The sequence below is a fragment of the Lagopus muta genome, chromosome 15, assembly GCF_023343835.1.
Source record: "Lagopus muta isolate bLagMut1 chromosome 15, bLagMut1 primary, whole genome shotgun sequence".
In the NCBI taxonomy this organism is placed as follows: Eukaryota; Metazoa; Chordata; class Aves; order Galliformes; family Phasianidae; genus Lagopus; species Lagopus muta.
This window is the reverse complement of record NC_064447.1, coordinates 15069024-15095624: the sequence shown is the minus strand read 5'-3', so window position 1 is coordinate 15095624 and position 26601 is coordinate 15069024. Positions and strand designations below refer to the sequence as shown.

At 37.5% G+C, this 26601-nt stretch overlaps 1 long non-coding RNA gene across 1 annotated transcript in view; it reads left to right on the top strand.

The window, feature by feature from the left end:
• The first annotated feature begins 7191 nt into the window (after window positions 1-7191).
• Window positions 7192-26601, top strand: part of LOC125700969 (uncharacterized) — a 75434-nt gene continuing 56024 nt past the window's right edge. The window contains exon 1 of the long non-coding RNA XR_007380117.1: window positions 7192-11129. This is a non-coding gene — a long non-coding RNA (uncharacterized LOC125700969). The remainder of the gene's footprint in view (window positions 11130-26601) is intronic.

Below are 26601 nucleotides of genomic sequence, written 5' to 3'. Positions count from 1 at the left end.
TATTACATTGATACATTCATAAAGTCACATATTGTTAAAAAATTAATAATCTCAAAGCCAGTTACTTTTTGTTGAAATATATTGTTGATGTGGTAGTTGAAATCAAATTGTATTGTCTTATAGAATCTGCTTGAAGCCATCGTGACTGAATCACTACAAGTACTTAAAGGACATAGCGGTATTAAAGACCATTGGCTCAAAATTGTGACCTAATTGTGCTAAGGTGTATTTTTGTTAGAAAATGTCTTGTTTTATTTTATAAAACAGTGTGTATATTGGTGTGTCTACATCAGCATGGTAGCTGTTAAATTAATTCATTAGAACCCGCTAGCAAATGGAGTTGAGTGACTCAGAGCAGCAAGCTAATAATAAGTAAGACTCAATGAGCTCCAAGTGAACTAATGATACTGTTCATCAGGACATATTAATGATTTAAGAAGATGGTGTTTTGTTAACAGAATCAGTTGTTAATACTTTCAGATATGGATGTCATTCTCTTTGTTTCAAAGTGGACAAAAATCACAGTTCTGCTGTAAGTTTCATGCCATTTCAAAGGTACAACCATCACACTCCACAACATCTGTGATGTCAAAACGTTTTTCATCCAGTATCTAGTAATTCTGAGGGCAGATAATCTATACCTGTGGATAGAAATACAGTTATCTGCTTATAATTCCCAAGAGAAATCTGTGGAGCAGTTGCTTAATAAGAATAGAAACTCAAGAAATAAAGGTTTTTTTCTCCTTTTCTGTATGTTAGGGTATTTCAGTCAACGTGTTGTATTACTACCTTGAATATTAATTTGATGGAATATTTAGCCCTTTTACTAGTTTCTTAGTGTTATGTATTGAAAGAATCATTTTAATGTATGAAATTACATACACAAATTATACAAATATCAGCTAACTTGTTTTCTATTTCACATATTGAATGGAAGATGAAAAACTTGCTCCAACGTTGTACATTTATTTATTTCTTGCAGATATCTTACTCTGTACTAACTGTACTTTTATTGTCCAATTATAGATAATATCAGTTGTTTATAAAATCTCTTTTCAAAAGTAAGAAGATACTTCTAATTAATGATAATGGCAGGCTTTTGCTTAATAATTGCATGAATTTATACTAGAAAACACCACTGAATTGTTTAGAGAGGAATGAATTTTCCAAATTTACAAATTGCTGCAAATATCGGGACTTTAAAATATGTATATATATATTTGCTCCATCTAAACAAATATATTGCACTGCCATGTAGGAGGAATCAGTTTACTTAATAAGATTTTGAAGCTGATGTCTGTTGTCATTACAGAAATTACTGTAGCAATTGTTCTCTTCAGCAGTGTCAACAATTTAGGACACTAAAAATTACAGGAATGCAAATTTGATTGAACGTAAAAATTCTGAAAGGCTGCATTTTCATTTTTCCTGAAAACTGAGATGAGTATCTTGTGTATGGGACCAAACCGCAGGAAAGTGAAGAAGCTTGACTTCCCTTCTGAATTGGAGGAGAAATCTCAGTGTTCCTGTTAAACTGTAAAAAGGATTGTATTAATTCTAAAGCATATATGTGTACAGCACTCACCTAAGTATTAATAAACTGTAATACTATTTTAACTTGTTATGCTAATGTTTACATTAGAGATTTTTAAGAAAATGTCTATATATATAGTTTTCTAAGTATTTTCTTGCATTTTTTAATATCTGTGGTAATTTTGTTGTAATTTGGTTGAAATATACTACTTTATCAAGATGAAAATAAAAAAAAACATTTGAAGCACAGCATGCTTACATCTTATTTGGCCTTTTCAGCTGTTCTGTAAACGCTTCTGTGATCTGTTCATTTTTTCCTCAGAGTTTCGAGAATTATATACTTAGACATCAGACTTTTTGTTGAATTTGTTGAAGCCTTATGTCACCTTATTAGAAGGAGCATTTATTGGCAGAGCAGGGGTTGCCTGTAGATGTCCCTCTCAATTGCAGGGGAGTTGGACTAGATGACTTTTAACTGTCTCTTCTAACTCACATTATTCTGATTCTATTCTCGTGCTCTTTATTTTATTGAGAAATGATGCATTTGGCAATTCACAATGTCAGATGCTTCCATGTCACTTGAAGACAAGCTGCTGGATTTGGCTGCTTCCTATTCCTGTAGAGGATAGTTTTAAAGTTGTGGTGTATATTTAATCAATTTCCACCTAACAAACAAAGCTGTAATTAAAAAAAAAAAAAAACAAAAAACCATAGTCTTAGTTAATTCTTGTACTCACAGGACAGTTTGCTGATTAATTCAATTAAAAAATTTCAAGACACAATTGCTACATGGAAATCTAATTAGTTACACTAAAAAAAAAAAAAAGACAAAACACCAAAGTGATGTTTTGACATCCAAATCTTTTTAAAATCTCTGGTAGGGTATCTTAGTAAGAGCCAGATAAATAGTGCTTCAGCTGACTGTCACTATTACATTATTTAAAAAAAAAATAATTCATAGTTCATTTTATTCCCAGTGCTGTTTTGCACACATTCAGTACACAGTAAATGTTTTTCTCAGTGTCTGAGTTCCAGGTCATCAACTCTGCATAAGATCGGCTTCTTCATAATAATTCTAACTTGCATGTACCAGAGCTGTCACATCCAAGGCCTTTTATTGGGAATTATCGTTACGGTAAGATTTCAATTTCATGTCATAGAGCTTTTTGTAAGAAAATTTTAATGGTTGGGATAACTCAGAAAGAAAAGAGTTAGCCATGGTAATACTAGTCTGTATTTATATGTGTGTGTATGTATACACACGTATAAAATCTGCCTTTGTATTTTTCCAAGAGCTAGTTCATCCAGGAATTAAGTCTGTGGTGTGTGTGTGAAGTTCAGTGACAGTTTTAACATTTCAATTTCTACTAGGAAACTAATTTATGAATATTAAGTTTCCCAATTTCATGTGTTATGTAAGTTAAGAGTTAGTAACACCTCATATTTTCATCAGAAATATGAATCTTGTCACCACTGATGTACTCAAGCAAGTCTGTTTCTTGACTGTTGTGGTTTTGTCGTTTTTGATATCGCTATTCCACATCATCACATCATTTAGTGCACTGGGAGTCTCAGAAGAAATGTACTACAGCTCCCAGAAAACTTTGCTCTTCTGTTTCCATTTCTCTTTTTGCTCCCTGATGGATCAGAGTAAGAACTTTCAGAAGTTTTCAGAAAGTATCTCATTTTTATTTCACTTATTAGCTCCAAGCCTAATTAATTTGTGTTTCTGCTGTTATAATTGGTAAATTAATGTTCCTCCATCTGTTTGTTGCTGCTGTTTTATTTTTTTCCTTTCCCTCTTCCCCTTTTTGGACCAGTGAGCCTGCTGTTCCACTGTCACGGACACAGATAGGTGTAGAGATAACTGTGACACAAAAACATCTGGATGTTCTTTGTACCATACTCTTTAAACTGCTGAACTATTTGAAGGAGTGTTTTTCAGATGTGAGCATTAGATACACGTTCATACTGTGCAGCATACATTTTTAGCTATTCACTTGGATTTATCTTGAAGCAGCTCAAATTCTCCAGTAGGCTTTTGACAAAATGCAGTTTTGTGCATCTAGTGGTACATGTAGCTTCAAGCAGTTGATAAGATGCAGTCATGTTTTAATTTCAAACAATATATTGGACATGATTAGTAGTTGAAGAAGCCATCTGGCTGATATTTTTTAAGAGTTAAAAAGAAAAGTATGAATTGGCAAATGATGCATCAGTACCTCTCCGTAATTTTACTACATCAGAAAACACAATAATTGCATTTCAGAAAAAAAGGGAAAACAAAAGAAAGCACACTTACTGATGCGTCAAGGAACAAAAGAAAAAGGAGTCAGGAATTTAGAGTAGGAATATATTAAAAACAAAAACAACAGTACTACAATACTACATCAAACTGCCACCCTATGTTCCATGATGAGATGCAACAAAGTAAATAATGCATCTTTTAGGCATTCTGTCAAGCCATAGGGTCCTCTGGATATGTCAGTAATTAACAAATAACAGCTGTTGCCAGCTGCTGTACTTAATCAGCATGGGCAAAGTTTTCCTCTCTGCATGACAGAAGCAGAATATGATACTCTGCTTTTCCGTAGTAATTGAAAATTTCTTTGACCACATCACTTCATGCAAAACCCCTGCTGATAAGTAATTAAGGGAAAATATGGACAAGCAGAAACAGCAAAATATGACTGGATTGGCAGTACAAAGAGTTTTCACTTATTTTCAGTCAGACATTTTTCCTGACACCTTAATGCTCTGATGTATGTACAGGTGCCACTGTCAGTGTAGGTGAGCAGTCACTTCAGCTATGCAGAGAGACTAATGATTAGCCAGTATGTCATTTAAAGGTACAGAACATATAATGTGCACAGTTTGTAGAAAACAGAAAAGCAAAAAAATACGTTAACTCATATTTTAGTACGAAGTTTATGTCAACATAGTACCTGGCTTGGAAGACAAACTCCAATACAATTCACCTTGATTACCACTGCTAGTAGGAGGTACCTTGAAAAAGGGTAATTTAAGACCCTGAATATGTTTTTGACATAATCAAGCCTCAGAGCTTCTCTCAGTTGCATTAGTGGAAGACATCAGAAATTGATCTATTTATCCACCCTGTTTCTGAATCCATTCTGCCCTGAGAAAACCACAAAGACACCTGCTTCATATTCACTTCCATGCCAGGCGCCATTCTGTCAGACTGCCCCTCTACTGCTCTCTGTCGCACAGCAACAAAAGGCAATGAAATGTTGGTGGGAGGATTTAGCCTACCAGTAGCTGCTTCTGATGTCATGGACCAATGTAATAAATTATGAAGCTTTGCTTTTGAAGCAGCCCTTGAATGTTGCTTCTCTGTACCTTTCTGTTCAGTTAAGAAACACGATCAGGTATCTCACTTGAACCATGATCAAGGGTAAGCTTGCTGAGAATTTTCACTTCAAGCCTGTCTTTACCCATAGCCATCTATGACATCATTTGACCAACAGAGACTCCTTCAGTCTCAGACAAACACGCTGTAAATATCATTCTCTCCTGTTGCTTGTTAGCTCATGAGGGAGCTGCATCTAGACTTCTGCTGCCTTGGCAGTAAGAAGGGTGCTGAAGAGCTGCAATTGTCACTGGAGCCCTGCAGAGATGCTTTTTTGGTTGCTAAATAGGGAGCACACAAAATCTGGAAAATATTGACTGATCTGACAATGTAATTCTATTTAAGAAACAGAAAATGTGTTAGATAATATATGCAGACATCTCTGTCAAGAAGCCTTATGTGGTTTCACGCTCAGTTATGTGTGACCACCTTTGGTTACCATAGCAATTCTCTCTTAATTAGAAACTCACCCTCTGCTCGTGGTCTGTTCTTGCTAAAGCATGGAATTCTGCTGCACAGATACAGTTTTCATTTATATATTGACTTTGCCAAATCAAGTACTCTGTTTATTTGTCTCAAACACTGATTTCAATTAAAAGTCCTTCAGTATGTCCCTGCCCCACTTTTGGTCTGTTTATAATGAAGTGGTGTTGGAGGCATTAATAACTGAAACATCTATGCGATCAGTGAGAAGGAGGCAGTTGTCTCACACCCATCTGTGAAAGTATTCTGCTCATCTGTGGTCTTAGGTTAATTCTCTATGAAATCTTCAGTTTGCATTCAGCTGTGAGCTGACTTTAAAATGGTTTCAAAAGAAAGACATCTCTGCAAGTATTATATAATTTATGAAGTGCCTTCTTGAACAACTGCTGCATGTATTAAGGCCTGCTTCTGAAGCTGAACAACACTTGCTGATGCGAAGTAGAGAATATTTGCTTTCTCCCATCACTTCTGCATGCTTTTACTAATTTTACTTTTAATTGTATTTCTCTTTATCTTAAAGTATGAGATAAAAGCCTTTATTCACCGTATTTTCTCCACTTGTTCTTATTTAGGTGGGGAATTAAGTGAGCATCATGGCATAACTTAGCTGTCTATCAAAGTGAGACCACCACAGGGAGATGAGAACAAGTTCCCTGTAAAGCTTAAGTCAATTCTGATAGTTGGGCATGAGATCAGCACTTGGGATACAAACTTCAGACAAAAGATCATGGTGGTAGGCACATTCTTGTCATTTCAGGGAGACAGACTGACAGTTCTTGGAGACCAGATCAAGAACTGTGGAACAGTAGATCTCTGCAGTTTAAGTGTAGAACTCAAAATACAAATACCTCTTTATATCATAAAACAAAATTCCCAAATGACATGCAAGAACACAGATAATTTATTTTGAGAGAACAGGACCAGAAAAGGACACAATTCAGAAATTTAATCAGAGAACACTATGATAAGGCCAATGTAAGAACATGCTTAAAAGAACAGAATAGAAAAGTAAAGAAGAAAACAGAATGGATTCTTGAATTACAAGGTCGAGAGAAATTGGTTTTTAACTTTTGATCCGCTTTTTCCAATTACTTTAAATATTCAGGGAATCCAGTTCTTTAACCTGGAGTTCTTGGGCTGTAAGAAGTTCGGGATTGCCCTTTGGAACCTTAACATAAGTATGAGATGACTGAGAGGAAAAATACAAAATTTTCAGCTGAAAACAAAAGATTACCACATCTGCTAACTTTCCTTCAGAGCACACAGTGACAGAGGCCAGCTTTAGTATTTATGTGATCTCGTCAGTTAGGTTCGAGGACAATGCAACATGGAGCACTTACCAATTACTATGTGCTACAAAGCTCATGCAAATGCTAATACCATGTCTTACTAATATCTATAATGCTAATAACAGTAGCAAGAGCAATTGTATCTCTTATCATGCAGTATATTACACTTTGTCTCTAGATTCTATCCAATGCCCTTTCCCTGTTCCATCCAAAAATCCCTCAACTTTTTAATTTAATGCTTCTCCCTACAGAGATCTGATACTGAAACTCAGATACAGGATTTTGAACTGAAATGTAATTGGTACTTTGTTTGATACATGACTGCCATAACAGAAATGCTGTTTATAACCTAATCTGTTTGAAAACATTCCTTAAACAGTTAATAAATTGCTCTTATGAAGGACAAGTGAATAAAGCAACAGGCACATACCTTTACTTATGTATTACTATCATACTGCAATCAATAACAGTTGTTCTCAAGTCAGGTTATTACCTGGAGAAAAACAGCCTATTTTAACCTAATGTCACATATGCAGTCAAAAACTTAGCTGCACACTAAAGAGAGCAGTTACCTTGTATACAGGTAAGTTTTCTAACATTCCCAATATAAAATAAATGACATGTTATATCGTATCTCTGTTGTGCCTAGATTCTTAATTTCCACAAGTCTTGACTTACTGAAATAGAATGAGAGTCAAATTTTAGGGGGTGAAGTCTGAAAGCTGCATAGTGTCCAATAGCCTGTTACAGAGAAGAATGATTATTCAACGTCTCTGCTCCTTATTGGCTCTGACTTTCACATAAGAGACCTAATGCTCTCCTACAGGAACAAATTTTATGGAAAATACCATGAATAACTTAGGTCGTTCACACCTTCCTCTTTATTCATTAGGAACTTGTATCCCAGTTTACCTTCTTATTCTAAAGGAAAAAGCAAATTTTCATGGATAGAGAGAGAAAAGACCCTGGCTTTGACCTCCTGAAAACGGAGTTTTTTCATAGTAGAACTATGTTTCATTGTCTCCCATTATTCTTGAAGTGATTTTTTTAAGATTTAAGATAGACTAAATGCTTCAAAAAAAGATCTTACCCAAGTAGTGAATTCAGATATTATTCAGATTTTGAGCTGTACTTGAAAACTTTCATAAATTTCCTGAAGCAAAATGGGCTTTCCCAAGAAGAACTATATTTATAAAAATAATAAATGATTTTTTTAAAAAAATCAGGAATTTCTACTCATGTTTCGTGCATTTTTGCATTCTCCTTACAAACATATTTAACACAGTAGTAGTTATTGACCGCGATTTCTAAAAATGAGCTCAATGGTTTATTTCTTATTGTATTGGTGAAATCCACATGTAATGGTTTCTGCCTGAGATTCTTGTATTTTCATACACACAAAAAGGTATTTTGTACTTTTCATATTAAGCAAAGTGGTCTACTTAATCCTGGGACGTTTTCAGAAATTATAACAGATGCATTCAACGTAAACATAAATTCTGTAGGACTCAAACACTTCACAAACATGTTGAAAAAATGCTAAAAAATACTAGAAAAAGTATGCCTTTTCTAAAAAAAACTTTTGAAATATTGTGAAATGTGAATCAGATATGCATTTTCCTCTATGTAAGATTCTGTGCCGTATTAGGAACTCTATCTTCATGCCAATGAAGATTTGTTCTATAATTTTTTTTTTATTTTTTTATTTATTTTTTTTGAAAAGCAAATTTCTGTCTTTCTAAAATATTTTAATACAATAAGTGCTTGGAGAGACAACATCATGTAATTTTTGTACGCAAAGATAGGGAGATTCCATATTTGTCTGGTCAGATCTTAGTTCCACTTGAGCTCCTGATTTTGTACCTCACTAAGACTACAAGGTTCTTAAGGTTGTGGGTTCCCCCCTCCCACAGAGGAAATCACTTAAGCTCAAGCTAAACTTTGTTTTCTCGTTTTCATCTTTTTTCCATGCATGTTCCTCATCTGAGTTTTAGAATCATTTCAATTTGGGATTATTTATGTGCATCTGCTTCAAGAAGATAAGAGAGGAGCTCACAATGTTCACCTAGAACCACGCTGATGTGGTTCTAACCCTCCTTCTGTCATACCCATTGAGTAAAATTTGGCCTCGGTGCAATTTACTCATCTACACAAAGACCAAGGCAAGAGAAGAGAGGTGATAGCTATTATGGTCTTTGTGGAAGTCACAGTAAATAGCAACATATTTGCCATTTATATTTGAGGTACACATCAGTCACAAACCAAGAACACAACATCAAGTAAGTGAAAAAGATCCATAGTAGTATTCAGGACAAGAGAAGCACATTTGAATTACAGCTAGTCTGCATAAAAATAGAGAAAAGCAAAACTAGTAGAATTCAATTAGTCTATTGTGTGAATTAAAATTGCCTTGAGAAAACTATAACTATAAACTGAAACTATAATTTAGCAAAATTAATATTCATGTAATCCTGCCATCCTTTATGAAATGCTGAAATTACTATTGTTTGAGAAAATAAAATGTTAATCAATATCACACCTGTGAAAACTGTACTACTCCCTACTCCCACATGTAAGATCAGCCAAAGGCAGCACCTAAATCTTAATCCTAGAACAAAAAAAGCAAGAGCTCTGAGGGAACCTGGAGTGGTTGCCTAGGTAACAACAACAATCTGTGAATACTGCTGTTAACAGTCAAGGTTCACACAGGCAGTACAACTCTGCAAAGGGAAAATTCTGAGAATTTGAATCTCTACTGAGAATTCTCACACAACAGACTTTTTGAAATACTACGTCATTACTAACAGGTGCGTTTCAACAGGCAGCAAAAACTGCAGCGCTCTAGATAAACTGAGCTAGCCATCACACCTTGCGCACAAATTTTGCATTGTAATGAGTGGCTGATTTTATAACCCCATCTTTCACATCCACCAGTAAATAAGTACTGATGAGAGTCTCACATCGATACATTTATTGTAAGTATCAAACCTATTGCACAGAACACATAAGAAAATACTGGGAGCAGGTAGTAATGTTCACTTGTTGTAACAGGTGGATGGGATGCGGTACTGACAAAACATAATCAAAACATGTAATTTTTTCTTAAAAAAAAAAAAAAAATCATGCACATCATAGTTTTCTGCAGAACAATTAGGAATATCAGGGAACAGTGACACATTATTACCTTTTCAGCTCAGATGTCCTTGGGTTTTGTTTTAATCAATGAATAGTTTTGCTTGTCAAAGGCAAATTGAAAGCTTGTGAACAAAAATTGAATTTGCAAATTATCTAACTGCAGCATCCAAGAGTCAACACTGAAGGATGAACTTAACAAGTTACCCAATCAACGTAGCAGAAAGCGTTGTGTGTTTTTTTTTCTTTTCCTCTCCAAGCTGTATACCGTATGCTGGACAGCATTACAGAAATTTGATAAACTGAAATCATTACTCGCATCTTTCCTATCATCTTTGGCAGTTAGGTATTTCAGATCACGGATATCAGTACCTAAAGGAATATTTATATTTTGACTCTATAGGCAATGAAGACCTGTGTAACGTTACAGCTGCAGTGAGCGGTCCCTGAGCAGCAGGGACACATGTTATCTTGGCTGTGCAGGAGGAGAGGCCATTATGATAAGGCACAATCAGCCCTGCCAGCCTCCCTCACATGTTTACTGTCATCCTTCTGAGTTTCATCTCTTCCTAGAATGTCTGTCACATTGAGATGGGCATTCAGCAAAACTGAGATCTGAACAAAGCAACAGTCATAGAAACGTACCACCAATTCTACATCTAGATCGAAAACACAAGGCCATAATTTTCAGAGCTCCCACCAGCAGCTGTGCTGACGAGCCCTGGGCTGTGCTGCCCAGACGCAGGTGGCATTCGGCTGCGTGAAGCTGGGAGCGCTCTCGGGTGGGTGAGCTCCTTCCAGCCCAAGCTCTTCGGGCATCCCAGCCTCCATCAGATGTCTCAGGGAGGCTTACTGCCATTCGCCCACTGTCTTTTCCGGACAAAATCAAAGTTTTAGGCTCTGTTGATAAGGTTTCCTCCCTCACAAAGCAGCTGCCTCCTTCACAGCAGAGAAATTCTCCTCAGGAAGGTCACGTCTGCTCACAGCTGCCACGCTGGCTGAGGATCAGATTTTGTGCAGAGCTTTGTTTTCATCGCTCTAAAACCTTTTCATACTTTCCTCTCGTGAGCTCCTTTTTTTTTTTCTAAGAAACTTCTCTAAATTGAAACTGCAGTGATTTTTTTTCCTCCCTTCACGGTTTACCAGCTTCACTCCGCAGCAAACAGCACCATTTTCTGCACCTGACTGCCCCCGTGCGGCCGCTGTAAGAACAAATGGCGCGCGGGCGGGAAGTGCTGCACCGGAGGGGCGTTAGGCGGAGCGGGAGGCGGCGGCGGCGGCGGGGGAGATGGTGGGCCGGTGTCTGAGCAGCTCCAGCAAAGGTAATCAGAGCTGCTTCTGAGGCTCCTCACTCGCAGATGTCGTGATGGTACCCACGTTTCTCTCAGAATGGCCTGGTTCCGCCCCATGGGTGCTTGATTTCCCGTCACAGGTGTTTCCAATGCAGGTGTTGGCTGTGCGTGGCTCTCACTCACCCAGGGGTGCTGGTGGAGTTTCTCGAACTGTCTGTCCTTCCAGAAGGTTCCTCAGTACTGTCTTCATATAGGGTGGGCACTTATCTCCTTCTAGTGACGTCTGCTGTGAAGGATGTTAATAGCAATATTGAACTAAGAACAAGGAAAAAAAAAAAAACCCACAACTTTTGAGACCCCGCACTTGCGTTACTGTGGGGTGCATCCAGATGGGATATAAAGCTGTGCGTGGACAGATGTGTTGGGAGGCAGTGAACTGGTGCTTGTTGGCACGTGGTGTCTCCTGTCCCAATGTGCTGCTACTGGCCAGGGCAGACAGCTGCAGCTGGTAGAGTTTGGCTGTGGGAAATGTCAGCAGACGTTTAATGCCAGTCTGCTCAGTGGGAAATGCCACTGGACTCTTTAGTGCTCAACGCTTTATGTTGCTTCCATTGTGCTTGCCTTGCTTCTTTTAAACTTCCTTTACAGACTGAGGGAGGAAGTAGTAATTTAATAGAGGAACAGGTGCCAAAACTGAAATGTCTTTTGCAAGTACTCATTCAATACATGTCACTGAGGCAAGTAAAGAAAAAGTCACAAAAAGCCTAAAATACGATAGCGCTGCTTTATCTCAGACCTGCACTTAGGATATAATGATCAGATATTTGAAATACTGTTGCTTTCAACACAAGCACTAGCAAGGTAGGAAGTTTTGGATAAGATCTCCAGTTGTAAACATCTTAGAGCAGCAAAGCTATCCTTTGTGCGTAAGTCATGGAAAGCAGTCTGCTCTCACTGTTAATGTCTTCAGCCCATTTGCAAGGGCTTTGTTTCGTTTTACAAAAGTCTGTAACAAAATAATTGAATTAATGTTGGTTTTTAAGACAGTTGCTACTAATTTCTAAATACATGTTGCTGCTACTGATAGGGACCATCAGCAAGCTTGAAAACCATGTAAAGCTCTTGACTCTTCAAAACTATGGTAGGAACCTTTGCTCTTTTGCTTTCTATTCAGCACATGAAGACTGGATGCTTTTTTGCCTCTTAGTTCTCCCTTGGTTCTGTATTTCAGCAGCACTCACCTGACAAATAGATCATAGAATCATAGAATGGCTTGGGTTGAAAAGGACCACAATGCTCATCCAGTTTCAACCCCCTGCTGTGTGCTGGGTCACCAACCAGCAGCCCAGGCTGCCCAGAGCCACATCCAGCCTGGCCTTGAATGCCTGCAGGGATGGGGCATCCACAGCCTCCTTGGGCAACCTGTGCCAGTGCCTCACCACCCTCTGGGTGAAAAACTTCCTCCTAAAAAAAGGAAGAAAACCAAAGTTTGTAGCTGTGTCTGATGTTTCCAGGCCTCACAAGGTATTCGATTTCTGGTGTGGAACAGAATTCAATTCAATCATCATTTTTAATACAACTTTAGATAATAGCCCTTCTTAATTCTTAAGGCTATTACATGTACGTGCTAGCAGACTGCCTATCAGCTATGTTTTCATTTGTCGGTATAACGCCCTATCATCCAGGTGAATACAACTGAACTAACTGTACTTCTGATAGAATGGAGAATATCAACTGGAGATGAATGTCTTTCCTGGAATTACATGTGAGAGTGCATTAAGTTTACTGTCTTTTAAAATGAGCCCACATATACTGTGGATAAGGAGAAAGTCAGCAGTAAGGAAAAGAATTCGTAAATATTGTTTCCTAATTCTTTACTCTAACTGCTAAATCTCATTGCCATTAAGGTCTCAAATAATACAGGATATTGTTATTCCTAAATTGTGATAGTGTATTTTTATTCAAGGCTTACATCATTTTGTAATGTATTATGGAAGATGTCATTCCTTTAAGAAATTTTACTTTGCTGACAGCCTCTCATACAAAGCTTGCATTATTTACAGTATCCATGTCATGAAAGTAGAAGAGGTTGCAAATAAAACACGTCTCTACCTTCCCAATCCTATGCGAGAAAAGTGCTATGTGATAAGAGGAAATTATACAACTATTTAACCACATCATTTTTTGCAAAGCCCTGTAAGCAATTTTCCCCACCACTGTCGTTTTGTTGAATACCTGTTTCTTTGTTGGGAATAAAATATATGTCAGAAATAAGCCCATGTATCAAAATGAACACAGTTATTTGCCATCACTTGAATGGAAGAATCTTTCACTGCACTACTATGCCCCTGTTTTCCTTTGCCATCTGCATGATGTCTCTGTATGTTTAGCAGGGAAATGGGTTCACTGTTCCCTTCATCACTAAAATGCGTTTTTCTGGAAAAAAATTTTAATGGGTAGCAAAATATGCCTCTAACAACTGTGTGAGCTCAGAAGATAGGGAGAAACTCCTTCCACTCCAATCTTTCCATTACCTGCATTATTTATATTGAATCTTTTCTCCTTTGAATTGGAAAGGATTGCCTGAATCTGCTAATACGACATATTCTGATGGTTGCAAACAGGGTGAATGAGATTTGACTGAGGAGCATGTGTGTGAAAGGCAGTACAGTCTAGTGCCTATTCTTTAGGCAGACTGCTTTACCATGCAATGAATTTCCAGTCATTTACTCTTGGTAAGTGTTGTTACAAGTGACCTAGAACTTTTGTTTGTTTGTTTCTGTTCCTTTTTATAATCAAGCTGGCAGAAATATTTGCTTTGATCAGTCATCCTTCTGTTTTCTTCTTCCTTTACCCCCCAGGTATACCAGCTTTTATGATTTCCCACAGCTTCATGTGTACAAACACTACAAACAAGTAGTTAGGTGTCTGAGTCATCAGGTATAGTTCCTCAGGGAGCCCTGAAGACAAGCAGATCCTGATTTTTGCTGCTGTTGCTGTGCTTATGTTAAGAATCCTGTGACACTGATCTGGCACTCATTCATAGGAAACAAATTCATAGCCAGATGAAGAAGTTCAGGAAAATCAGAATATTTGTAATGGGTCTTATGTGCAAGCTAAACAAGAGATACACACGCCAGTAACTCTGTTGGATTTTAAAGCAAAAGTGGGAAATAACTCCTGTCATTAACAACTACTAAATTTGCATATTTATTATATTATGTCAATTAAGAACAGGACTGTGAACAAACTTAATGTTATAACTGACAAGAGATTTTTTTCTGGCTGCTGCCTTATATAGAATCTTACTGCTGTGGCAATTGCTGGTTAGATGCTTTTCAAACGCTGCATTTTCTAACAGCTTCTTCCAGGGAAGCATCCTCAAAGGCTTCTCTCCAGATTTGATGGCTCCTGTCATGAGAGAAATTACAGGTTTTGCATCTTTTTGTACTCAGTGTACTTTGTATAAGAAAATGTTATCCAAAGTGAGATAACGATGAAAGAAACATTTAATGAATAATCCTTAAAATGTGTATAGACTCTCCCTCTTACGATCTACTATTGGTGAAAATGGCCTTTCAAACTTGTGATGTGTTTATATTCCAGATGTTGTCAATTATTTTCATTGTCAATGAAAAATTATCTAGGAGCATAAAATAAGTCAGTTCAACTCAAAGTAAAGTTTTATATATATATGAAAATATATATTTATATATAGCAGTTCATCTGTCAAGAAAGTATGAAGTTAAATAAAGCCCAATAAAAGCATACTAATGGAGTTAAAACCAGATTTAACATCAATATTGTATGGTCATCAGGATCTGGTGTCCTTTAAAGTATTAAACCTAATGCTGAGAGTTGTTCCCTGGAGCTTCTGGTATTAAGAAAGCGATAAGAGCCTTTAAACTGACCGAACCCCTTGGCTTGTAGTAATTTTGCAATAGCATTGACCTTACATTGCCCAGGGCGCTGGCATTGACTTAAAGAAATCATGTGATGTCCAGGACAGAGGAAGAAAAGGTAATAAATACGAGGTTTTCCCAACCTAAGTTGAAATTTACGTGCAGCAAATGGAACAGAATCTGCAAGGATGTATTAGCTACAAATTTCAAATATTCCCAGTCTTTCTATTTGTGTTGCTGGGAGAAGCCTTCGAAGTCCATGGATGCTTTGGTTAGCCACTCACAGCAGAGAAATTTTCAAAGGCCAACATCTCAGTCCGCACTGTTATACAGTGATTTGCCACATCATCCATATCGCGTGAGGAAAGCAAAGGCTTTTCAAAGCTCACGTTTTGATAGAAATACCAATCTTTTCTTATTATCCTCTTATTGTAATTTTCATATAATGGCCAATAGCCATCTGTCTCAGAGCTTGTTTAACTTATAATGCTGTTGTTTTCTTACAAGAAGAAACCAGTTATCATCTCTTGCATTAATTGATTGTTTTTGGTTCTTAATATCTCTTGTATCTCCAAAACATGTGTGCATGATGTTGCCTTCACAATCATCTTCAGGACCATCATCCTAGCCTGAGGCTCTTGAAAGCAGTGCTGTCATTTACAAGAGCTTAGTGTGTTTGTGTTGCACTCTCCAAACAGACAAATTTTTAGTTAGTACAGAATATTACTGTTGGAGAATGGCTCCGGGAGCAAGGAGGCCATGAGGAGATGTACGAGCACAGCCTGTATGGCAGTACAGGTTGTAGAGGCTAACAGAAGGTCACAATGTTATTGTGAGCAGCAGGGAGTAGCCCAAGGAAGAGCTTGGTTTAAGGGAGTTGACAAAAACATAGCACGTAGTTAGATTCTTCTCTGCCTAGAAACAATTGTTGTCCACCAATAGCAAGGCAACACGATAGCTAAAGCCAACTATAAAAACTCTGTGTAATCGTTAATGAACTGAAGCTGGATCACTCATATTGAGTCTTGTCATGCTTCCCGCTCGGGTAGTGATCGCATTACTGTTTTAGCTCCGCGGCATACTGCCACATGAATTCTCCAAAACGAGTTCTCACTTATAACTGGAAAAAAATTCAAAATTAAAGGAATTGTGAACTATGTGATTTTGAAATAACATGCAGGTCTTTTCCCTGTTGTTTCCTGGATTTTTTTAACTTAGAGAAATACAGTGTTTATCCTATGCAGAATTAAAAAACAACTAAAAACAAAAACAAACTTTTAATATGTGAAACATGCGGCATTCAGTATGACTGATAAGTGCCAGAAAATAAACACAGATCTTAGTAGACAGAGACAAGCCTTTGCAGTTGCAGAGAGAAATCCCTGGAGTGCTGTGCAGGTCTGACTTGCACTGACACTAGGAGGCTGTATTAGCAAATGTAAGTACTAATGTGTATATGGACTACGTCTCTTTTTTGTATCCTGAGGCAAGAATATAGCTGGGAAAGCATTAAAGAGTATATTGCCTTATATATAAGTAGCTTATTAATTCTTACAAGAGTTTAATGAGAATAGCAGCAAGAAGATAAGTGATAAGATGCTGAGATTACTCTTAAGGTTTATATAAGCTCTTCAGCTTTGTATATTCATTTGCTGTTTGAATTCCTGGTAGTAAAAGTGAACTCATTGGAATTATGTAGACAGTATTGACTTAGGGATCATTGTTTGTGAAACAGGATAAAATGGAAAAGGCAGAACATGAAATTCAGATTTAAATGTAACAATCTCACAAATTCTGTTGAGCCACATATTTTGTCTTTAATGGGATGGTAAATATGTAATACTATGAAATGGAAATACTATGCAACGATGTATTGTGTTCTGGGTTGGCAAGAATAAGTTATTTTAAAATTTTATGTGTATTATGACTTGTACATCAAGTTGGTGCTGCTGTCAGTGCTATAGATTCTGTATTTTATAACTTTGTTTGCACAACAACTAATTATTGTTGAGGTAGTGCTCCTATGTTAGATTTGGTTATATAGCTCAAGTTCCTCGATTTCTGAGTGCACAGTTTTTCAGTACAAATATTACAAAAGCACTACATCAGAAATAACCTGAGTGTGATGCACAAAAAGAAACATTTCAAAAGGATGTATAGTGTTGCATAATTGGCTAGGAATGTGTTCCTCTTTCAGTAGAAATCTCAGGATACTGTTTGATTAGGCAGGAAGAGATTTTGATTAATATTCAGTTGATAAAAATCTTCAAAGGGAAACCAGTTGACAGTATAAGATTATCTTGTGAGTGTCTCTGGAGTTAAGGCTTGAGTAAAACAGCTGTGGAATGTTTTATCCATCGTTCTGGGTTTCAGAAATAAGAAGTGGGAGGAAATCCAAAAATACAGTTAATAGTATGTAAAGAGATTACATGTGTGATACACCTTGACAGAAAATCAAGCAGGTGAGAAATGTTTATTGAGTAAGAAAATTATTGGGCATGAGAGTATCTTTTCTGCTCCTACTAAATTTGACATACTGTGCCTGAATGTTTGCAAGCAAATGTCTCGAGAATGCTGTATTTAAAAAAAAAAAGAATGAGTCAGGTCCCCAGAATCATAATCCATCCAAGTGTTTTAAAGAACGTTCTTTTTTAAAAATGTATTTTGGGGGGGTTGCGAGCTTACATGTTGCATTCAGATGACCTTTGCAGGTTATTTTGGACTAATACTGTGATCAGAAACTTCAAAAGATAGAAGCTGGGATTCATACTGAATTATTACAAAGAAACATGTGAAGGAACAACCCCCCTTTCTCTACCCCAGCAGAACAGCTTTTGGGCTATCCATATTGGTAGGTTTTTGTTTTGTGTTTGTTAAGTCCTTAGGCTACTGTTGTTTCCTCATGGAATTTATGGTAATTATGGCTGTGCAAAGGCTAGAGTAACTGAAAGCTTTGACTCTGTAGTAAGTGATCCCGTTGAAACAAGAGAAAAGATGATACAATACTCAGTAGCAGGTCTCACGGCTGCAACCTCTTTGTTTGAGAACAGGGGACACACAGCACTGCAGGCTCTGCTGTTCCCACCTGCACCATGCTGAGTGTTACTGACAAAGAAGGGAAGCCACAGTTGGCAGAGATTGCACTTTTCTACAGCAAACTTGTATCAACCAGAATGCAAGTATTTTCCAAAAAATGTTTGTTTTGTGCCTCTGGGAATGAAAATTACCTGGGAAGAGTGTCAAGTAACAAGGTCTTGGAACCTCAGCCTTAAAATGGGTAATTACTGGGGAATTCTAACATAATCTTGCACGTGGGCAAACACCCTAAAGAGAAGAGCGCCATTATGCTGTGGCTGATTACTTCTCCTTTGAAAGCCAAACAAATAAGGAACAAATGAACAATTCCTCTCTCCTCCCAAAACAGCCAATCAAAAAACCTCAAAAAATCTAACAAATACAAGAAATAACAACAAAACTAAACAAATGAACGTTAAAAAAATAGAAAGAAAAAAAAAAGAAAGAAACCAACCAACAAACAAAAAACCCAACTGAATCAAAACCACCCTAAGCCGTCCAAAAAAGCTCCAGGGCTCCTTCATTTCTCTTTGTTGTGTATGTATGTTTTGACTAAGAAAAGCATGTTCAAAAAGAAAGTCAGCCAGAATTTCTCATGGAGTACTTAAGGGATGCCCTTCACGGAGTCTGATTCTAGTGGCAGTGACTGCAAGTGTAGTGAGCAATAAGTGGCTCTGTGCAAAAACCTCATCTTAAAATGCGAAAAGATCTGGCAGCCAAAATATTTCTTTGTCTGCAAACATCTCCTAGGATGAGAAAATGTTGAGGCAGTTATATCTCTCCTTTTAATGCTTGGATTCACGCCTTCCGAAAATGGAGAACCCTGGATATACAGAAGCTTTAATCAGTAGAGCAGACTGGTGTTCTCTTTGAACAAAAGACAAGTTTTAATGATATAAATAAAAATAATTTGCTAACAATTATAGAATCATAGAATGGCTTGGGTTGAAAAGGACCACAACGCTCATCCAGCTCCAACCCCCTGCTGTGTGCAGGTCGCCAACCAGCAGCCCAGGCTGCCCAGAGCCACATCCAGCCTGGCCTTGAATGCCTGCAGGGATGGGGCATCCGCAGCCTCCTTGGGCAACCTGTTCCAGTGCCTCACCACCCTCAGGCTGAAAAACTTCTTCCTAATATCCAACCTAGGCCTCTACTGTCTCTGTTGTCTCCCCCTTGTCCTGTCACTGTCCACCCTCACAAACAGCCATTCCTCCTCCTGTCTATGTGCTCCCTTCAAGCACTGGAAGGCCACAATGAGGTTTCCCTGGAGCCTTAGCTTCTTCAAGCTAAACAAGCCCAGTTCCCTCAACCTTTTCTCTTAGGAGAGGTGCTCCAGCCCTCTGATCATCTTAGTGTCCTCCTCTGGACCCACTCTAAGAGCTACATGACCTTTCTGTGCTGGGAGGTAGGTTCTTACTAAATATCCTTGTCTCCGTTTGCTGTATAGGACTCAAAACTTTGTTGTCAACTGGAACGAAATTATCAGAGTAAAATTTCAGGTCATTGTAGATGTTGGAACTGCTGATATTTTTTGTAATATTTTGTTCCCGTTTTGTTCCCGTTTGCCAACAAGGCTTAAAGACCAGTAAGCAAAAGGCTGCAAAATAACGTGGCTACCAGTTTGGTGAGTCATTGCATTTTCTCTGACAAAGTGGAACAGTCAGTGGAAATATGATCAGTGGGTGCCAAAATAAGGTTTTATTTTTCGTGAATATTTTATGCTGGGTGTCAGGATGTTACGTGCATATTTCATCCTAAGAACATGTTTGAGCAGGATTTGGACAGATGACCTCCAAATGTCCCTTTCAAAATACAATTTTCTATGTTTTGATGTTTGATGTATGAACAAAGTGTGTCGGGATGTATGAAACACCACGCAGAAGCGCATTAGCATTTAGTGCTAGGCAATATTCTGATGCCTCTGGAATACTTCTGATATGTTAGTAAGGAAATATCAGAACTGTGTTCACAGAGGTCCAAACACTACACACAGCAGCCACATTCTTTGATACATTGATAATTGATTATAATTGTGTTAGGTTGTGCTGACTTTCATTTGCTTGTTAATTCAGCCATTTCAGGAATCAGGATCTGTTGTCGTTTATCTTGGACAGGAATCTGCATCTTAGAGCCTGAAATTCTTAAGATTTTTATTTTTCCTAAAGAAATGTTGCAAACCAAAAATAACTGGCAAACCTTTAACTGAACTTGAGAAGTGTATGCATATTAGTGTTTTACGTAATATGAAGAGCAGCATAACTAGGCACCATGTGACAGTGGTCTAGTTGGTGTGTGAGCATGAAGTCATGTCATTAAGCTAAGGATACTTTTTTTTTCCTCCGGCACATAAATAAATAGAAGTATTATGTATACTTAGCCCTCTAATGTGATTAGTGTGACCACAGGATACCAGAATTTCATACATTGGATAGAAAGTTTAGCATATTGTATTATGAAATCTTGAACTCACTGTAAAAATAATACATGTATTTGATTTTTATTTTTTTTTAAATAATTGATCTAAAAGTTGTCAGGAAAGAGATTATGCAGTGTGGAAGATTATGGAAGCATAACTAGTCTGGTGATCTAGCGTATGTATGTAGAATGTACCATTTATTACAACATGTTTGAAACAAATTAATTTGACTTTATTAATCTTTGTTTTGTATAATTGTTACAGCAAAGAAAGTAATCCAGTTTGATTTTATTGTACAAGCAGCCAAGAAAAGTTGTTGTTATTCTAAAATTGTAGTAGATCAAATCAGTGAGATAATATCTGAGCGGGACCTTGAAATGATATGGTAGCATCATTTTTCTAGAATCCAAAGTAGCCAAATTTCCCAGAAATGTTTAATTTAATTGTAATCATAATTAGTGTTCAAATAGATTAGAATTGAAGTTCCAGATTAACTGCATCCTTAGACAACTTCTTTTTTCCACATTTAGCTCAGATAACACTACATACTTAGGGTTCTTCTACGTACAACAGGAAAGCTATTTGAAGGCCAGTGATTAGATTTGTCCTCCTGGATGGTTGCCAAAATTACTTTTTCCTGAGTTCCTGCCCTATAATTGTCAGTCAACTTAGTGATACTGCCAGTGTTCATCCTCTGTTCAAATGAAAAAGTAAAATGCCTGAAGATGGGTATTTGAAAGCAGAAAAGTGCAAGTATTTTTTGATACATTTAAATCTTTGTGCCAACATTTGCTGTTGAATGTGCCATCTTTCTGACGCAGATCCATTTTCTTCCCTCTCCTTGCAATGTAAAAATAACTGACTTTTAAAGAATTGAAGATGCTGTGCTGTGGGATTTAGTAAGCTGTAATCACAGACAAAGTAACTTTCAGTTAGTTACTTTAATTCCTATTCCTTTGCTTTGCATGGCTATTGTAGTTATTGGCCATCTCAAAAAGCATTAGTACTGTGATATTCTCCTGGTATTTACAGTAGGCACTGAGCTTGCAGCACCCTTTTAACTGTGGCAGAGTCTGGCAGCTGTGTTAGGATGTGCAGCTCAGTAACTTAGCTTTTCAGACTATGTACATTGTATACATGTTGTCCTTCACATAGCCTTTTCCCCAGAGAGTTTTGTTTTCACTGAAGCACTTCAGTGTGAGAGCATCACAGCAACTGGTAGGGATAGCAGGCACTCAACTGACTTTGAAAACCTGGTCAGTTATTTACTGGAACAGAATGAAAAAAACAACAAATGTTTTTCACAGGAGCTTTAAAAATGGTTGTGGAATATTTGGCAAATCTGTTGTTTTTCCTTAAGAAACCCTGTTTTTCCATTGGTCCCCAAAATCATCCACTAGGTAGTCAATGCAGAGTACTAAAAGTGAGGGTGCTGTGTTCGTGTGCCTGAGTAATAGTGTGAAAGGCACCAAATTTTTGGCAATTTGACTGGTGAAATTGCTCCACTGTCTTTCCTAGAAATAGATATAAATCTTATTTTCTCTCTTCAGCCTTCCTTCATATGGATGGAATTGTGGAGAGATCAAAAGCACATTGGTTATTGGCGCAAAAATAAATGCTTAAAGCTACAGATTCTTATATCCACATTTGTGGTGAAAAATAGGTCTTCTTAAATAGGAGCAAATTGTGCAATTCTTCCATCTGATCAGGGTGTACTCAGCAACAGAGTTGTTAATGTTTCCTGTAGCTTTTAAAATCTATGCCTCATTTTGACTGTGGATTCAGTATTTTGAACAAATGCTTTTCTTCTGCAACTCACTCAATCATACAAAATTCTTTAGTTGTATTATATTACTGAGAGTGGAAGGAGGAAGTGTTTACTGAAAACTGTTATCTGCTGGAACTGAATTATCAGATCTGCTTTTCTTGAGACAAACGTTGAAAAGAGCTTCAGAATGATTTTTACAATGTGTAAGCTCACTGAAAAGTTAAAGCAGTACCAGTATGGAGACTTCCAGCTGGGCCTTTCTGTAAAGATCATGCAAAGACAGCTGATAGAGACGTCTCTGGTACATTGTGCTGGATGGAACCATTTAGAGGCTCCCTGTGTCCTAGAATAGGTTTTAAAAACAGAAGTACAAGAAGGAATTTATCTCATGCTTTCTTCATTTGCTCACTTTTACAAATCTCCACAGCTTATAGGAAGATAAAGAGTACTGTGTGTTGTCAGGCAGTTCAGAGGACCAGAGATGCAGTTCACACTAAGCTGTCAATTCTAACAGATGATCATCATGATTTACCCATTGACTAAAGCTGTGGAGTACTCTTGAGGGGTAGGGACCTCTTTTTCTTTCAGAACAAATGTTGTAAACCCGTGAACCAAACTGACCAAGCTGTAGGTTGGGCAGAGGGAAAAACACACATCTGTAGTGTGTTTGATGTCTCAAAGCAGTATTTTGTTGTTTTCCTCTAGGTTTTTTCTTAAGCAGTTTCTTCCACTATAAAGTGAAAAACATGCTGTTTAGAACGAAGTCAAAAGTGTGCAATAGGTGCAGCTCTCAACCTGAAGTGCACTTTCCTGGTTCTTTGTTAATATACAGTGTGATTTATACATGAAGGTGAAGGCAAGTTTTAATAATGAATTTACTGAATATGACGTGTTATAGGATCATTTCCAGCTAAGCAGAGACTGTCAGAATTGTTCAACAATCAAAGACCTTTTGCAGTCCAACACAAGTTTAAAATGTTTCCCTTTGTACATAAGCTTGTATAGGTTGTGTTTTCTGTGAACTTCTTGGGTTACGAATAATTTTGAAGGATTTTGAAGGATTGAAACTGCTCACTAGTTTTCTCTTGCTATATTTCCTTTAAAATGAGTGCAGGAACCTTAAGAAAAAATTCAATGACAAAAAGCAGTATGCAGACACAATTAAGAGCAATATCATGATTAGCTAAGGGAATGGTGGTTAAATTTGCATTTCAGTTGATGTTTTCCAGTGTCTGGAAAAGTTTTCTTTGTTCAGATTATATATGTATGCGTGTGTGTAAATTACTATGTACAAATACAAAACATAATTAAAAGTTAGCCTTTTGTCGCTATTCTGTAACTTGCTTAAGATAGTCTTGCTGTTCAACTGTTGCTCTTGATTCTGAGGCAGCCTTTGCTTATTCCTCCCATCACTAAATAGATGAAAAGTTCAGAAGTTTGCAAAGGCCAAGGAAGCAATTTTAAAGTCCTGGAATTGCTAGGTTTCGCTTAGAACTGGAATATTCTGTTCTTTGAATGGCTACTGCTCCTAATAAAAGCTAACTAGCCAAACACGTATCCTGGATTTTGGCTAATGGTGGTGTCCAGTAGATGTGGTGGTGTCCAGAGACTGGACATTAACTGTAGTGTGAAGGGACCGGTTGTTTTTCTGATGAGTTCTAGGTGAAAATGCTTGAATGAATTAGTTGATATCTCAAAATCCAAACTCTGTTTGAAGGTTGTATTGTCCTCATTCTAAAGTGAATCAATGTTACTCCATATGTAGCACATTACAAAGAACAGTTTGTTTGACACATATTGTGAAATGTGTTCAATGACATTTGATAAACCTTAGTTCAGAGTAATAATGGTCTAATTTATAACTGAGGTACAGAAATTAAACCAATTCCACATATTTTGCTTGATACTAAATTTTAGATATTAAATTTTCCCAGCCCTTTTGCTTCTTTTATGCTGTGCTTAAGGAGCAGAGATGATGACAGACTCACACTTCTGAATACAACTCTTCCATACAGTTTGATATCAGGTCAAGTAATCAAAATAGGATATTTTGAAGTATTACTAAAATTTTAATTTCCTCCTTTGATGTCGCTTAAAAAGTGGCTAACAATTCAGCACATCAAAATGTTTTTGAATAATGTTTCTGAAGGCTTTTAAAGTCTTAATTTCAGTGAAACTTGATTTTACTTTGCAAAGGCTGTAAGAATACTCAAAGATTTTTTTTTTACTAAAAAGCTTTCTTTGATAAATGGTTATTTTTATCAAGACTTCTAAGTGCATTAAATTGCATTAGTCATGTCTTGTTAAGTACTCATCACTGAAATAGTAGCTTCTCAGGGCTGAGGTGATAAAAAGGTGCAGTGTACTTGGATGCTCAGTCATATGTTACTGTCATGGTACCTGTTTTCAGGGAAGGTTTAGTCTGTGAGGGAAAAAAAAGTCTGTCAACCTATCCTTTCTTCTTTCTCTATTATTAAGCCTCCAAATACGGGGATCTGGCTGGACAATTCCCCACCCTGTTTCTGGACAGAGACACTAATTTAAAATATTGGTATTGAATCTAAGTTGATGCCATTTATGTCTGAATCCACAAACTGAGAACCTACTGGAAACTCAAGATGTTCCCTCTGTAGTGCTTCAGTGTGCCTTCCTGTATGAGTTCCTATGCAAAATGGGAGGCTCTTTTAAGTTCCTTCAATTGGAACACTGAACACAATACATTTTTCTGATAGCCTTAAAGAAATGAGTCAAGGATGAGCATTAACACTGAAGAAACTCGGCTATCTGATTTCCCTAGCAGAGAATTAAGAGGTACTGATGGATGCAGTATGCACTTGCTAGTTCTTTTATTACATTTAAAAGATGTGTATTTCAGGTGTATATTCCTCTTTTACCTTGTCAATTTTTGCTAACAGAGAGACTTCAAACTGCAGCTTTCCCACCTGGCAAACAGTCATGCATTTTTAAAGAAAACAGATGACTTTGTTTAGATAAACTCTTTCCTGTGGCCTTGTAGAGTATCAGGTGGTTCACGTACAAGGCCAGAGAAGGATGCCTGCTGAATGCAGAAAAATAAAGATGCAGTCTTTATTGTTAGTCATTTAGGTACTCTTAAATTATAATTAGTTTAATTGCTACTATTTTCCCTAAATGCATACAGTAATTTTGACAAGTACATGCTTTGCTGTTCTAATACAGAAACTTCTTTCCATTTTTTTCTGCTAAGGCTCTGTCAGGCAATGTCCTAGTTATGAAACAATATCTTCACTATGTTTAAGTCCCCAAGAGGACTGAATCTACACCACATTTAATTAAACTAGGATTGCTATTCAGCAGATCTTAGTGTAAAAGTGAGATTTAAAGACCTGAACCTCAGTTGGTGGCTTAAAGTGAAGTGGCTTTCACCTTCTAACATTGTAGGAAACACTGAAATAATGCCTGGATCACTGGATCACACATCCTGGAGTTTGCATTGCCAGCTCTCCTTACAACTGAATCTTTGAATAGCAGCAAGTTTGTTTAGGAATAGCATGCCTTTGAATATCATCACAGGGATTGCATAATCAAATTGTATAACAGTATCGTTCCTATGCTTGCAAAACAAAATAACAGCAAAATTTTATCCTAATGAATATATGGATGGAAAGGACCTTAAATAATTTCTTATTCTTCTTTGCAATTAACTCAGACCACATCTACTTAATATTATGTTACCAGTATTTTCACTGATGACCTGGATGATGGGATAGATGGCACCATCAGTAGATTTGCAGATAACACCAAACTGGAAGAAGTGTTGATCTGCATAGGGGTAGGAAGGCTTTACAGAGGGGTCTGGATAAGCTGGCTTGGTGGGCTGAGGCCAGTGGTATGAAGTTCCTGAAAACCAAGTGCAGTAGTTCAGGCTTGAAACTGACTGGCTGGAAAACTGCATGCTGGAGAAGGATTCTGAGAGCTCTAATCAACAGCTGGCTGAACGTGAGCCAGCAGTATGCTCAGATGGCCATGCGGACCAAGGGCATCCTGGCCTGTATCAGAAACAGCGCAGCCAAGAGGAGCGGGGAGGTGATCATCTTCCTGTACTCAGCTCTGATGTACACAACACCTGTTCTGTGCTGTATTCAGTTCTGCGCCCTTCATGACAAGAAAGTTGTTGAGGCCCTGGAGTGTGTCCAAAGAAAGGCAACAGAGCTATGAAAGGTCGGTCCAGAACACAAGTCTTATGAGGAGCAGCAGAAAGAACTGGGGTTGTTCAGTGTGGAGTTGAGGAGGCTCAGGGGGAGACCTTATCACTCCCTGCAGCTCCTTGAAAGGAGGTTGTAGCAAAGTGGGGGTCAGCCT